Genomic DNA, 12347 nt, shown 5'->3' with positions numbered 1-12347 from the left:
CCAGTGTACTGTGCGTTGTATTTGTATACACATGAAATTACAAAGTGTCTGTTTCTGTATGTGTCCCTCCTCATGTGCAAGCAGAATAATCACTTCTATCAGATAAAGGGCCTGTGTTCATTTGTGGTGATGACTTTCTCTCTGCACAGCCACAGCTGTTACAACAGAGTAGAAAAATAACCCTGTGTCCAGTACACAACACATTTTTCTTTGCCTCTTTTTCTTGATTTCTCTTCCTTTTGTCTCTTTCTCTCTTTCATCTCGACACACATTTACAAGTTAGCATGTGCTTTTTTTGTTTAAGACAACTTTTTTGTATGCATTTATTTTCGTATAAAATGGTGCAAGCAATAGGGTGGATGGTTTGCTTTAAAAATGGATTCCAAAAAGGTCAGCAACAGGGCCAAGCTTAATCCTAAACTATGTTGCAGGATTGACATTGTTCCATTCGTTCACGGTGCCTTTGCTAGCCTCACTTTGGTGACAAGCTAACATTACTGTTGCATTTTACAACGTCAGCAAACTGCCTTATCCACAATTTTAAATCAATGGTGGCGAAACCAAAATGATTTCACACCCTGAAGAAGGCTGTTTTTGCCGCAACCCGTGGGCTGCTGCCCAGCTCTATTTTTAATGTACTAAAGATTTCGATATGAAAAAGCCACTTAAAGGCTTAAAAGTTTTTTGCAAGAAGAGTGCTTTGGACCTTTCTTCTCTTTTGATTTTTCACATTAATTAATGGTTTTGGTGTCAAGATCATCTGTCAAGCATGGGTTGCTAGTTTTCTCAATTTTCAATAACAAGGCATGCACTGGGTCTGATGAAATAGTTTGACATTTTGGAAAATGCCCTTATGCATGAATTAATTATCATGATTTAGGTGCATTTTGGCTAGGCTAAGTTACCAGGCTGGTGGCAGTACCTTCAAATGTATGTTCTCGTATAACTAAAAAAAAGTAGGTAAGTCCATGATAATATAAAAAATAAAGAATTTTTACAAGTTTCAGTACAATATTTGGAACACATTTATATAACCTACCAGTATACTTGATATTAAATAAATAACACCAAGTATTCTACTACAACTGAACCCTGTGAGCATGTCTGCATATAGTATACACATACCTGGCTTCAACATTAACTCTTGGTCTGATATTTGAGTGTTCTGTGAAGGAAATGGAGACTGATGTTGTAATCAGTAACACCGACAACACTTGCCCTCTCTCTCTCTCTTTTTCCTTCTTTCTCTCTCTCTTTTTTCCTTCTTTCTCTCTCTCATTCAGTTACTCAACCGGTCACTCACCACTCATGCACTCCCACTCACTCTTTCTGCTTCTCTTTTCTTTCTCCCAGCTCCACCTTCTTCTGTTTCACTTAACAAGTCGCAGAGCAGCAGAGGCGGTGAAGAAATTTCGAAATGTTGAGCCAGGTTTCAGAGTTTATTCCCCGGCCACCTCCCCCCTCCCATCCTCTCTCCTGCCAACACAGCTATGAGCAGTGTTTCCAGCCAGATCTTGTGTAACTTAAACACATGTGGACCCATTAGGTTTTCGATGATACGGGCATGCATGCAAAGGGTCATCTGTGGCCATTTCTCGTGTCAACAATACACACAATAGCACACACAGGCTTATGTGCAGCACACACACGACAGACGCGAGCCTTCTTCCTCCCCCTGCTGACACAGCGCTGCTCTGCGTTCACCTTTTTCCGGTCAAGACCGGCTGCACGCCTGGAACCTCACAGCCCAACAGGACTGACCAAAGCCTGGGGAGAGAGAGCACAGACCGTGGGCGTCCAGTGGAGAACCAGAGAGAGCGAGAGGCAGACAAAAATACACAAATGATACTCAACCATATGATGTTGAGGTCCAAGAGCTGGCAGCGTTTCACCAAATCTCTGCAGCTAATTTCACTCAAAAGACTTAGACACACGAGAGGGAGGCGATTACTGAAATCAGCTTATGTGAGGTTTGCTTGAAATGAAAACCTGCAGATACTTTGGACTCATTGTTCCATAACTGAGGGCTGCTGTTGTGGATGGAGAGAAAAACTGAGAACAATGGACATTGCCACATTAATTCTGAGAAGACTGACACTGCTTAATGGCACAATACAAGAGGGGAGCACTGTCGTTCTATTATTTTGGCCAGTTGGAGAAACCTTGGAGCAATCAGAGCTTTGTGGCCAGGATCACTTCATCTTCCTACACATTTAGTCAGCTACCTCCTACTTTAAAACAGCGACAAATTAGCCAACTGTGGATAAAATAGAGGCAGTTGTACAAATCGTTGTAAGTTGATGTATAGAAATCAACAGGATGGATACATCAGTGGCTACTGACTGAAAAATAGAAACCATCCCATTCCCAATATTGAATGGGCTAACAAGAGCATGAATGAAGTGACTCAAAATTACCATTCACTCTGATTAATTATTTATTACAATTTGGGTCTTTCTTTCTGGTTATGGCAATATTGTACTCAACACAGCAACTGGAGCAGTCAGATGATCAGGTTTTAAATAAGCCAACGGTTTTCCACACTACTCTACTTAAAAGTAAAACTAAAGTGATCCCAATCCTCACAGGGGGTGTGCATGTACACGCACACTACATGTTGAAGGTCAAAGTTGAAAAGGTGTGAGTACGTAAACTGTACTGAATGTTTGCAACAGTTTGTATGATATTTTTTAATATATGATAATAACTTTTTATCACCTGTATGATTGCCCAAAAGTCGTTTAGTTTTTTTTGCCCCCTCTGACCTTTTTTAATGATATTGGCATGTGACAAAATCTCAGCAATTCATTTGAAGAGTACATCTCATTGTCACTGATAAGAAAGATAAAGAATAAAACCCAAGTTGTAATACACCAGAATTTCCCTTAAAAAGGAGTTTTCATGTCTTGTAGTGGCAGATGATTGGATGGATGAAAGGCCAAGGGACAAACGCTTCCAACATCTTTAGCCACTTCATTTTGAGATAATAAAGAAAAAAGAGAAAAAAAAACTAAAACTTGAGTGTCCATGTGACAGGAAGCATCGAAGCAATATAATTACAGTAACGTGGTCTAAGTTTGGAGAGGCACTTAAGAGAACTCTGGCATTGGATAGAAGCTACTACTTGTCTCCATCATGGTCTTATCACGTGGTTATTATACCAAGACAATAAAAAAGAATGCTACTTAACATTTGTACATATAGCACCAAAAGGCATTCGACTGTAAACAAACAAGGGTTAAAAAAATAAACCCAATGATTCCAACTTCAACAATTCCCCATTGTGTGTGAAGCTGCAATAAACAATCAGATTGCGAGTCTTGGTCAAACTGTTTTGTTCGAGCCAGGCAGAACCGCTGTTAAATGCCAACTCTGTAGCTGCAGCCATAAAAAAGGTGTTCTGTAACCAACTGCTCATTGTATCCACTTGGAAAAGAATACAGGCACTGGGTTGACAATTTCCACATCATCAGTACCGCACTCATTACTCTCTGGGATTTTAGTACATATGCTCGACTTTCCACAACTGTAAAAGCCATGGGAAGGAAAGACTGAGCAGTAGCCTAAGTGTTGCTCTCTTTTGAATGTGTGTACTCTGTGCTGTATCTTTGTGATGCTACTAACGTCTTTTGTAAGAACACAGTTTTACGCAACAGTTTGGACACAGTTTGACTTTTTATGCTAGCGGTCAAGCAGTTGCTGGGGGAATGAGTCTGCCTCTCCCAATGAGGTTGCCCTTAAAGGTCACATGGCATGAAAATTTCACTTTATGAGGTTTTTTAACATTAATATGCGTTCCCCCAGCCTGCCTATGGTCCCCCAGTGGCTAGAAATGGTGATAGGTGTAAACCGAGCCCTGGGTATCCTGCTCTGCCTTTGAGAAAGTGAAAGCTCAGATGGGCCGATCTGGAATCTTCTCCTCATGAGGTCATAAGGAGCAAGGTTACCTCCCCTTTTTCTTCTTTGCCTGCCCAGAGAATTTGGCCCGCCGATGAGAAAGAGAGAGACATCATGGCTTTCAAACGAGCAAAGTGGCAGTTGGTCAAGGCCACACCTTGTCCCCCCCCCTCTCTCCTCTTCAATAGCTACAGACACAGAAATGGCACATCCTAAGGAAAGCTCATTGTGGGACTGGCTCTAGTGGCTGTAATTCTGCACCAAGGCTGAATTTTGGGAAAAAGACTTCAGATATTACAGTATTAGGGCACCACTAAGGTCTATATAAAAACATCCAAAGAGCACCATGTCATGGGACCTTTAAGCAAGGCACTTAGCCTCGACTGTTCCAGTGGAGCAGCTTAGTGACCTACCACAGCCCAGTAGCTCCCAGGCGTGAATGTGCGTAACTGTAAATGTTAAGTAGGATGTCTCTGAGAAAGACACTGTCAGCTTGAACCAGTCTCACACGTCTCAGCTCCCTGACAAGAACCCCCTCTGTTGACCCCCAGCCCAGTTGTGTTTACACTGCGGTGTCAACATCTGTGTACATTTCAGCCAAACAAAAGCCGCGCCGAGCGCTCCGCAGAGTCGAGATTAAGGCAGGCTTCTGCTGTAAAACTGACAGGAGGGGAGAGAGCGAGCAGGACCCTCTTAACCTCAACTCGTACTGCCTCTATAGACGCACTTTGATCGCGTCTGCATAGGGAAGCCCGCAAGCTTGAATCACTCACACCCTCCATTAACACTAGTGACATTTAGAGTGGTCTTAAAGAAGAATCACACATACATACACACACGCACACTGAATGGTTAACACTAAAACCACAAGTGCTTAGAGTGTTTGTATTTTCTGTGCCATAGTGACTAAAGCGGCCAGAGTTAACTTGTAGTCACACCACAGTCTAAACATTATGGTCACGAAGGCAGAGGAGAATGCAGACTCAGTCATTATGCCTCCAAGATACCAAGAAACTGCCTTTGTTATAGCATTTATGGACATTGTGTAGTGTGGTAGGTCTCTGTTTTTTTTTTTTTTAAAGCAAAGAGAGAAAAGTAAGTAGGTCAATTTTTATTTTTTTATGTAGGCCAATGTATAAGTAGAACATTAAAGTTGTGTTAAAATGAATTATGTTCAAAATGTGACATGCTTAGATAGATACAGGTGTAATATAATATAATGGACGTCAGTGAAAAAGTAAGACAGTAAATAAAATAAAGAACACACCAGTGACTAAAAGTCCAAACTCCATACTACATATTATTTGTGTGTAAGCGGATATACCTCACCATGAGTTCAGCTGGTTTACAAACAGGTTTGGCAACACAGAATCCAGTCTTCTTAGCCATGCTAGCTGTGTCATATGTATGAACAGCACAGTTGTGTGTACAGTACATACCAGTTATTGTCTGAAATACTGGAAAAAACATATTTTGCTATATCAGCACAAAATGTCACAGACATTCCCCTTCAGTCTGTCACATCTTAATTCCCTTAAACGTGACTAGACTAAAAACTAGAAGTTTGTTGTCACATTCATCTGCTGAAGGAGGAATTTGTTTCTCTGCTCACTTTATATCTGAATTAAAGATGTGCACATACAAGGATTAATTCTTGACATCACAACTAGTTTGGTGGCGATCATGGTCCAAAATGGAACTGACAAAAGTGTCATGTGGACACCTGTTCAGTGAAGTCAGTCACTAATTATTATTCAAAGTATTTTTTACATGTACACCTTTTAAAGATCCCAGACACGTGTTAAGACTTCAGGGACAGCTGCACTACAGTACATTTATTTCTCAAGCTAAATAAGACAAACTAAAGCAAAAAGAGCTGCATTATTGAGCATTATGAAATTACCTCTGAATGGTCATTTCTTTGAAAGCACTACTCTAATTTAGAGGCTTACTTGTTCTTCTTCTATGATGTAATAATGATAATTGCAGTTACAGGGCACTGGAAATGCCATGCCCCAAAATGGATTATGTGATCATAGAGCATTGTGGAATCAAAATCCATTTTTTGTAGTTCAAACACCTCTACAGGAAACACATTCTGTACCTATATGTAATAGCCCAAAACATTACACAGTCTCAGACATTACCATTAAGAGATAAACAAGGACAACATTGATTTTAAGATAGTAATGACATGAGGTTCTATACAAGCCAAGGTGTATATATATATATATATATATATATATATATATATATATATATATATATATATATATATATATATATACACACACACACACACACACACACACACACACACCCCTAAAGTAAAGTACACAACTTAAATCATGCTCCTTGAGATGTTTAGCTCAACATTAGTCTTGAATTAAGCTACTTTATTGGTTTATACTTGTAGGTGGCTGTGAGTTCTTGTCCAAGTTGTATCCTCTAATACTGGTCTGTGTGTATCTGTGTGTGTGTGTGTGTGGTGTGTGTGTTATAAAAAAAAAAAAAATTTATATATAAAATATTGTTTTGAGGTTTGTGTACACATTCATTTATTGGATGGCGCCTCTGGAAGTGGCTGATGTGTGTCTGTGAGCTTGGTTATTCCCAGTAACTACAACCAATGACGTACGAGTACTCAGAACACGAGTCAGAGGTAAGAAGGTCATTTTAAGGGTTACAAGGTTGTTCAAGGCCACATTGCCCCGTACATGTAGTGTGATTCCCACGCCCACGGACCCTGTGTTTATTCTAAATGACACAAAATATGAAGTTGCTGAAGAATTATTATATAACATGCATTTCTTCTACATGACGGAGCAGCATGATAGTGTAATCAAAACCATAAACCAGGTACAAGCCTCTATTTTAATTAATGTATGATCTACTGATGTGTCCTCAAGCTACTTCATTCAGTTTCACAACTCCCACCTCCCATTTAGCAACAGAAAAAGAAAACACTCTACAAGATTCATATAAATCTTTACACTTATAACACTTTATGATAAGCATACAAATCATACTTAAGTAATGTTTCACTAATGCACGGCTTATGATTTAATGCATGAATGCAGGCTCTATTATGAAGTCCTGTTGCTTAGCATTGACAAATGATCAAGTCACTATGACTTTATGTGATTAGTTCACACTTAATAGATCATCAATTAAGAAATGTTAATTCAGTTAAATTATGCAGCCAAATTAGCTGGATTCCAGTTACATACGTTTATTTCAGGCTGATGCATTTGCTTAGCTTCCCTGAAAAGCAAAACAGTAGCTACTTATTCTTGTAGAAATACGAAGCTATTTTTTCACAATTCCAGTCTATACTCCTGTAACTTGTCAATATGCACCTGCTTGATGATTTTGATTGGATTTGGAGCAGCAACATTGCATCTTCATTTTTCTGTGAGAATAGGTACTGTTGATTTGTTCGCATATCAATGAATGTATGAAGTAACTGAATTAACATTCCCTAATTGATGATCTATTAAGTGTGAACTAATCACAAAGTAATAGTGACTTGATTATTATGGTGAGCAATAGGAATTCATGATACATCCTGCATCAACTCGTGCATTTCCTCCACAGCGCTGCGGAGGAGGGTCTGGCTAGTCCACACAGCATTCCGGGATGGGAGAAAAACGTGCTTTAGTTCATTGGCATTTCTTTAAACCAAATCACAAATCGTAGTGGGCGGTGCTAAGCGCCGGACGGAGCCACGGTGCCTCTGCAAAATAGCCTCGGGAAGGAACATGTTTTGGTGGAACGTGTGTACGTTCAAAGGTTGTCTGACTCGTGCAACAGAAAACTCAGATTGGACAGATAGTCTAGCTAGCTGTCTGGATTTACCCTGCAGAGATCTGAGGAGCAGTTAACCATAGTCCTCATGAATCCACCAGAGTTTAAAATTACAACACAAACAAAGCGGAAGGTGAGGGACAAAAGAGTGACATCCGGCGGAATTTCCAGCGGCATCGGAGCAATCCCGGAAGAGGAACATCGTGGATATAGAGTACCATGAGTCATGCATTAGTTAAAGGGGTGGTTTTGAATTTTGGACATAGGACCTAATTTCCAAGTTAGCCAGTGTGTTATTTATCAGTGGAGACCGTTTAACACTTTTCATCCAGTCCTTCCAGTTGCAGAGTTCGCTGGTGCTAGGCTAGCGCCAGTCTTACCCACTCCACAGTACACCCGAGGCAAATAAATTATAATGCCAGACTATCGATGTAAATGTCTGTTGATAGAATAATGTTAGAAATAAAACTACCCTTGCATCTCAATGATCGCATTATATTTTGAGGGACTAGTTTATCAGCAGCGGCGGAATTTGACTTAGCTCCGGTTAGTAGTATTGCGCCGAAAAGTAAACAGAGAAGCGCACTACAGTCGGGACACCTAATAGCAGCCTAGTACATTGGTATTGAAGCATTGGATTGGAAACTAAGGACTAGGCAACATGGTGTTTCAGTGTGCACTTAGAAATTGTTAAAATAAATCAAACAGATGGGCACCACAACGTTTCCACAAATTTCCATTGCAAAATCCAGAAAGAAATCAACTGTGGCTTCTTACTGCTGGCTTGGACATCAAGACACCGGCTGAGACTCTACTCAAGTTGCGAATTTGTAGTGGTCATTTTAGACCAGACGACTTTGAAAAACCGTGCAATCTAAAGGACCACAAGTCACTGACAATGAATGCGGTTCCATCTGTCTTTTCCAGATGCACCAACAGCTATGATGAACAGGTACATAACTTTTGGTAGGCTACTCAAGCTAATAAAGCTAGCCCCTTTCATAACGTTAGCCTAGCTGCTACTGATAGACTGAGACTGACAACGTTAGTGGAGATAACGTTACAGTTCAGTGCATTGTGGAGAGTGACAGCAGGTAAATAAACTTGCGTGATTGTCATGTAAACCGGCTTTCTCAGTAGCCTAGGTAATATCACTCCGCCGCTGCTGTAGCCTATGCTCCCAACTACAGGGAACAAAGTATAACTATTGCAATTCGATGCAAGGGTAGTTTTATTTCTAACATTATTCTATCAACAGACATTTACATCGATAGTCTGGCGTTATAATTTATTTGCCTCGGGTGTACTGTGGAGTGGGTAAGACTAGCAGTTACTGTTGACTTGCGCTAGCCTAAGTGTTGAAAACGGTCTCCACTGATAAATAACACACTGGCTAACTTGGAAATGAGGTCTTATGTCCAAAAATTTTAACCACCCCTTTAAAAATTACTCAACTACATGATTTGTTCTTATTATAAAGTGTTACCACATTTGGAAACCTATAAGGCTGAGACCTCGAGGACATCTCAATACAAACATGGTTATTGTACGTGAGCTGCGGACACTTCCCTAAGCTGAGGTGACAAGTTAAACTCGTGGCCCTTTCAACAACTTAAACATTTTTACATGCCCGACCGCCAAATGACAGAGTTCAGATACCAAAATGAGAAAGTAAGGAGAGACTGTATTTTTACTGGGCATTCTGACACCTTTGTCTTAAATAATCTATTCAGAATAACACAGTGACTCTATTTCCATTCCAAGTAATTATAGACCCTGAGCTCTTTGCGCTTGCGTGTTCCTCTAATTAAAGACAAAGCGAGGGCAAAGTGAGGAAGATTCCCATCCATTCTAAATGAGAGGCCACAAAGCGCTTGGTTAGACTGGCACGTTGCTTCTTTCTGCGTCCAGTAATTAGCACTAGAACATAGAGGGAAGCCCAAAGCAGAACGATGGAGTCACTAAAATAGATCAAAACGACTTTCTTTTCTTGAAAACATGATACTTTATTTGGCCTTTATTTATACTATAGTGCCGTTTTGACATGCAAGAATCCAAAATCCAACCTAAGACTTTCAATGGACAAGTTAAAATTTTTTTTTTTTTTTTTTTTTTTTTAAAGTTATAAACATCTGTTTGTTCAGCACAACCTGGGCTTTTAGAATATGCTTTAAGGTAGAAAAGTAAGTGTAAGGGCAGTCTATTTACCGTTTTGATAAAGGTCACTGTCTGACTAAACAAATATAGCAAGAAAAGTGTTTTCTTTCTGCTTTCTTTTTTTTTTTAAAGGAATTAACTGTTAACAATGATTTGGAAGTATGTTACAGTCTTCGGCCTGTATAAAGAAATGAAAGTGTAATTTACCGACATCACTGGCTAAATATCATTTGGAGTGGCGTTCCATTGGCCTACTGTTAGTCTCTGAATTGTGGCGTCAGTATTACCAGCTACTTCATTTGCATTATTAAATCCAAAAAGCGTCCAAATGCTTTAATTAAAAATGAAATACAAAATAACTAGTGCAAGTTATTCCTTTTTGGTTCTGTTAACAAAACTGTATTTACAACGCACAAACCAACTGTGTATTGATTCAGAAACATAATTCTTATGTATATATGCACATGCAGATGGGTGGGCCTTGGGCTGAGCATAGCCATAGGTTATTTCAGAGGACAGAATTTGAAGAATAATATTTTATGCGAGACAAGGTAGCTATTGATGTGATTAAAGACACTGTTTTTCAGCAGTTAAAAGAGAAGTGGACTGTTGAGATTTGGAACAAACCAAAACTTAGAACTTATAGATTGATGAAAAATGAGTTTGGTATTGAGAAATATGTAAAATATAACCTGTCCAAGGTGAAAAGCTCTGTGTGTGCTCAGTTCAAGTCTGGAATACTCCCTCTCCATATTGAAACAGGATCTTGGTCTGGCACCAGTGAGGAAGTTATTTGTGTGATCTCAATGAAATTGAAAACATAGTTCATTTTGCTTTATATTGTCCATATTATCATGATTTAAGATTGCAATTATTTAAGAAAGTTGAAGTAAAAGAGATGAGGCAGGCTATAGATCTGTTAGTTTGGTTTTTCGAACATTAAACGTTTTTTTATTTGCAGACTATTTAGAACAAGCATGGGCTAAAAGGAAGACTGCTTTGTATCGATGATTCTCTGTCTGTCTGGAAGTGACAGTTTTTTTTTTGATTTGTATTACTTTTATTTTCAACTACTTTTTAATTACTGTTGTATTGGTGTCATTCCGTGTGGGATGACACGTAAATAAAAATATCAATCAATCAATCAATATTATATAAATACATTTTTCCACCGACTCCTGATGGGAACTGCTTGGAGACAACAGTTTTTTTTTAATCATGAATATCTGCGTCTCGGAACATTCAAATCCAGAAGAAATGGTTATCCATTGCCTTGCTCCATCCTGGTGACATTAACCAGTAAAAAACTCCCTTAGTTCCTTTTTGTCCAGTTCACGCTTGTCTCCAAATTCAAGGAGTTTCAAATAATTTGAGAAGAAAAACTTACAGTGGACAATTTCATTTCTATCGAATTTCTTTCATTGCTCTTGGCTGTATCTTTGTCGATGGTGTTATATTTTCACAAATATTTTTCGTCTTAAAATCCATCCAGTTTCAGCCAACGGTTATCCTTTTGTCTATTTTCATTGTCCCATACTTCAACAATTGCTTCTTGCCAGAATGTTATTATTAGTTCTTAATTGACTGCCCTGGTTAAAAAAAAAAAAAAAAAAGGTTAAATAAAGTGGAAAAAAAGTGGAAAAAAAAGATTAGACCAGACCACACCTGCAGCATGGGAGCAATCAGACAGGGTTGGGTTGCGTTCCTGACCAAACAGAACAGCTCTGGCTCATTGCAGCGATGATAAATCAAATAGACCCCACCCACCCACTCAGTTACATTTCTTTGCACTCTGCTCCCTTTTTTTTGGCAGAGAGTGGGATGCCAAAAGATGTCTCGGCTGCTGCTCAATCTGTGATTATAGCGTCTATCTGCTAGGATGAAGACATCTGTAATGCAGCAAAGGCAAGGAGCAAGATTAGATTTCTTGTTGAGACATACTGACAGCTAATAGAGTTTCTCAAAGCATAAATAACAGTTAAAAGGCATTACATCAGGGCCATGGGGAATCCTCATCCCTATGCATCATAAGTGTTTCAAATTATTACACACGGCTGGAAGGTTACACAAACTTCTCATATATAAAGAATATTCCCTCATGGTTAACAAAACAATCTCACCTTGAAAGGAATAGTTAGATATTTTATAGAATTGTGTTGCTTTCTTGCAGCGAGTTAGAAGAGAAGATATGAGTTAGACCCAGGAAAAGGTCCGCTTAGCTTAGCATAAACACTGAAAATAGGGGGGAAACAGCTAGTAAAATATCTGCCTACCATGACCTCTAAAGATCTTAACATATTACATGAGGTCTCAATCTACTCCTCTAACTCTCAGGGGCGCAGCACAAAATTCTGGGCCCTGTACAAAGGCATTCTCTATGGGCCCCCTCCCCTCCGCATCCACAGCTATTCATTCCAGCATCTTTTTGGGCCCTTCTCACATGAGGGCCCTGAGTACTCAGTCCTATTTCCCCCCAGTCCAAAACC

This window comes from Perca fluviatilis, chromosome 1 (assembly GCF_010015445.1).
Source record: "Perca fluviatilis chromosome 1, GENO_Pfluv_1.0, whole genome shotgun sequence".
Classification (NCBI taxonomy): domain Eukaryota; kingdom Metazoa; phylum Chordata; class Actinopteri; order Perciformes; family Percidae; genus Perca; species Perca fluviatilis.
Note: the sequence above shows the minus strand (reverse complement) of the source record.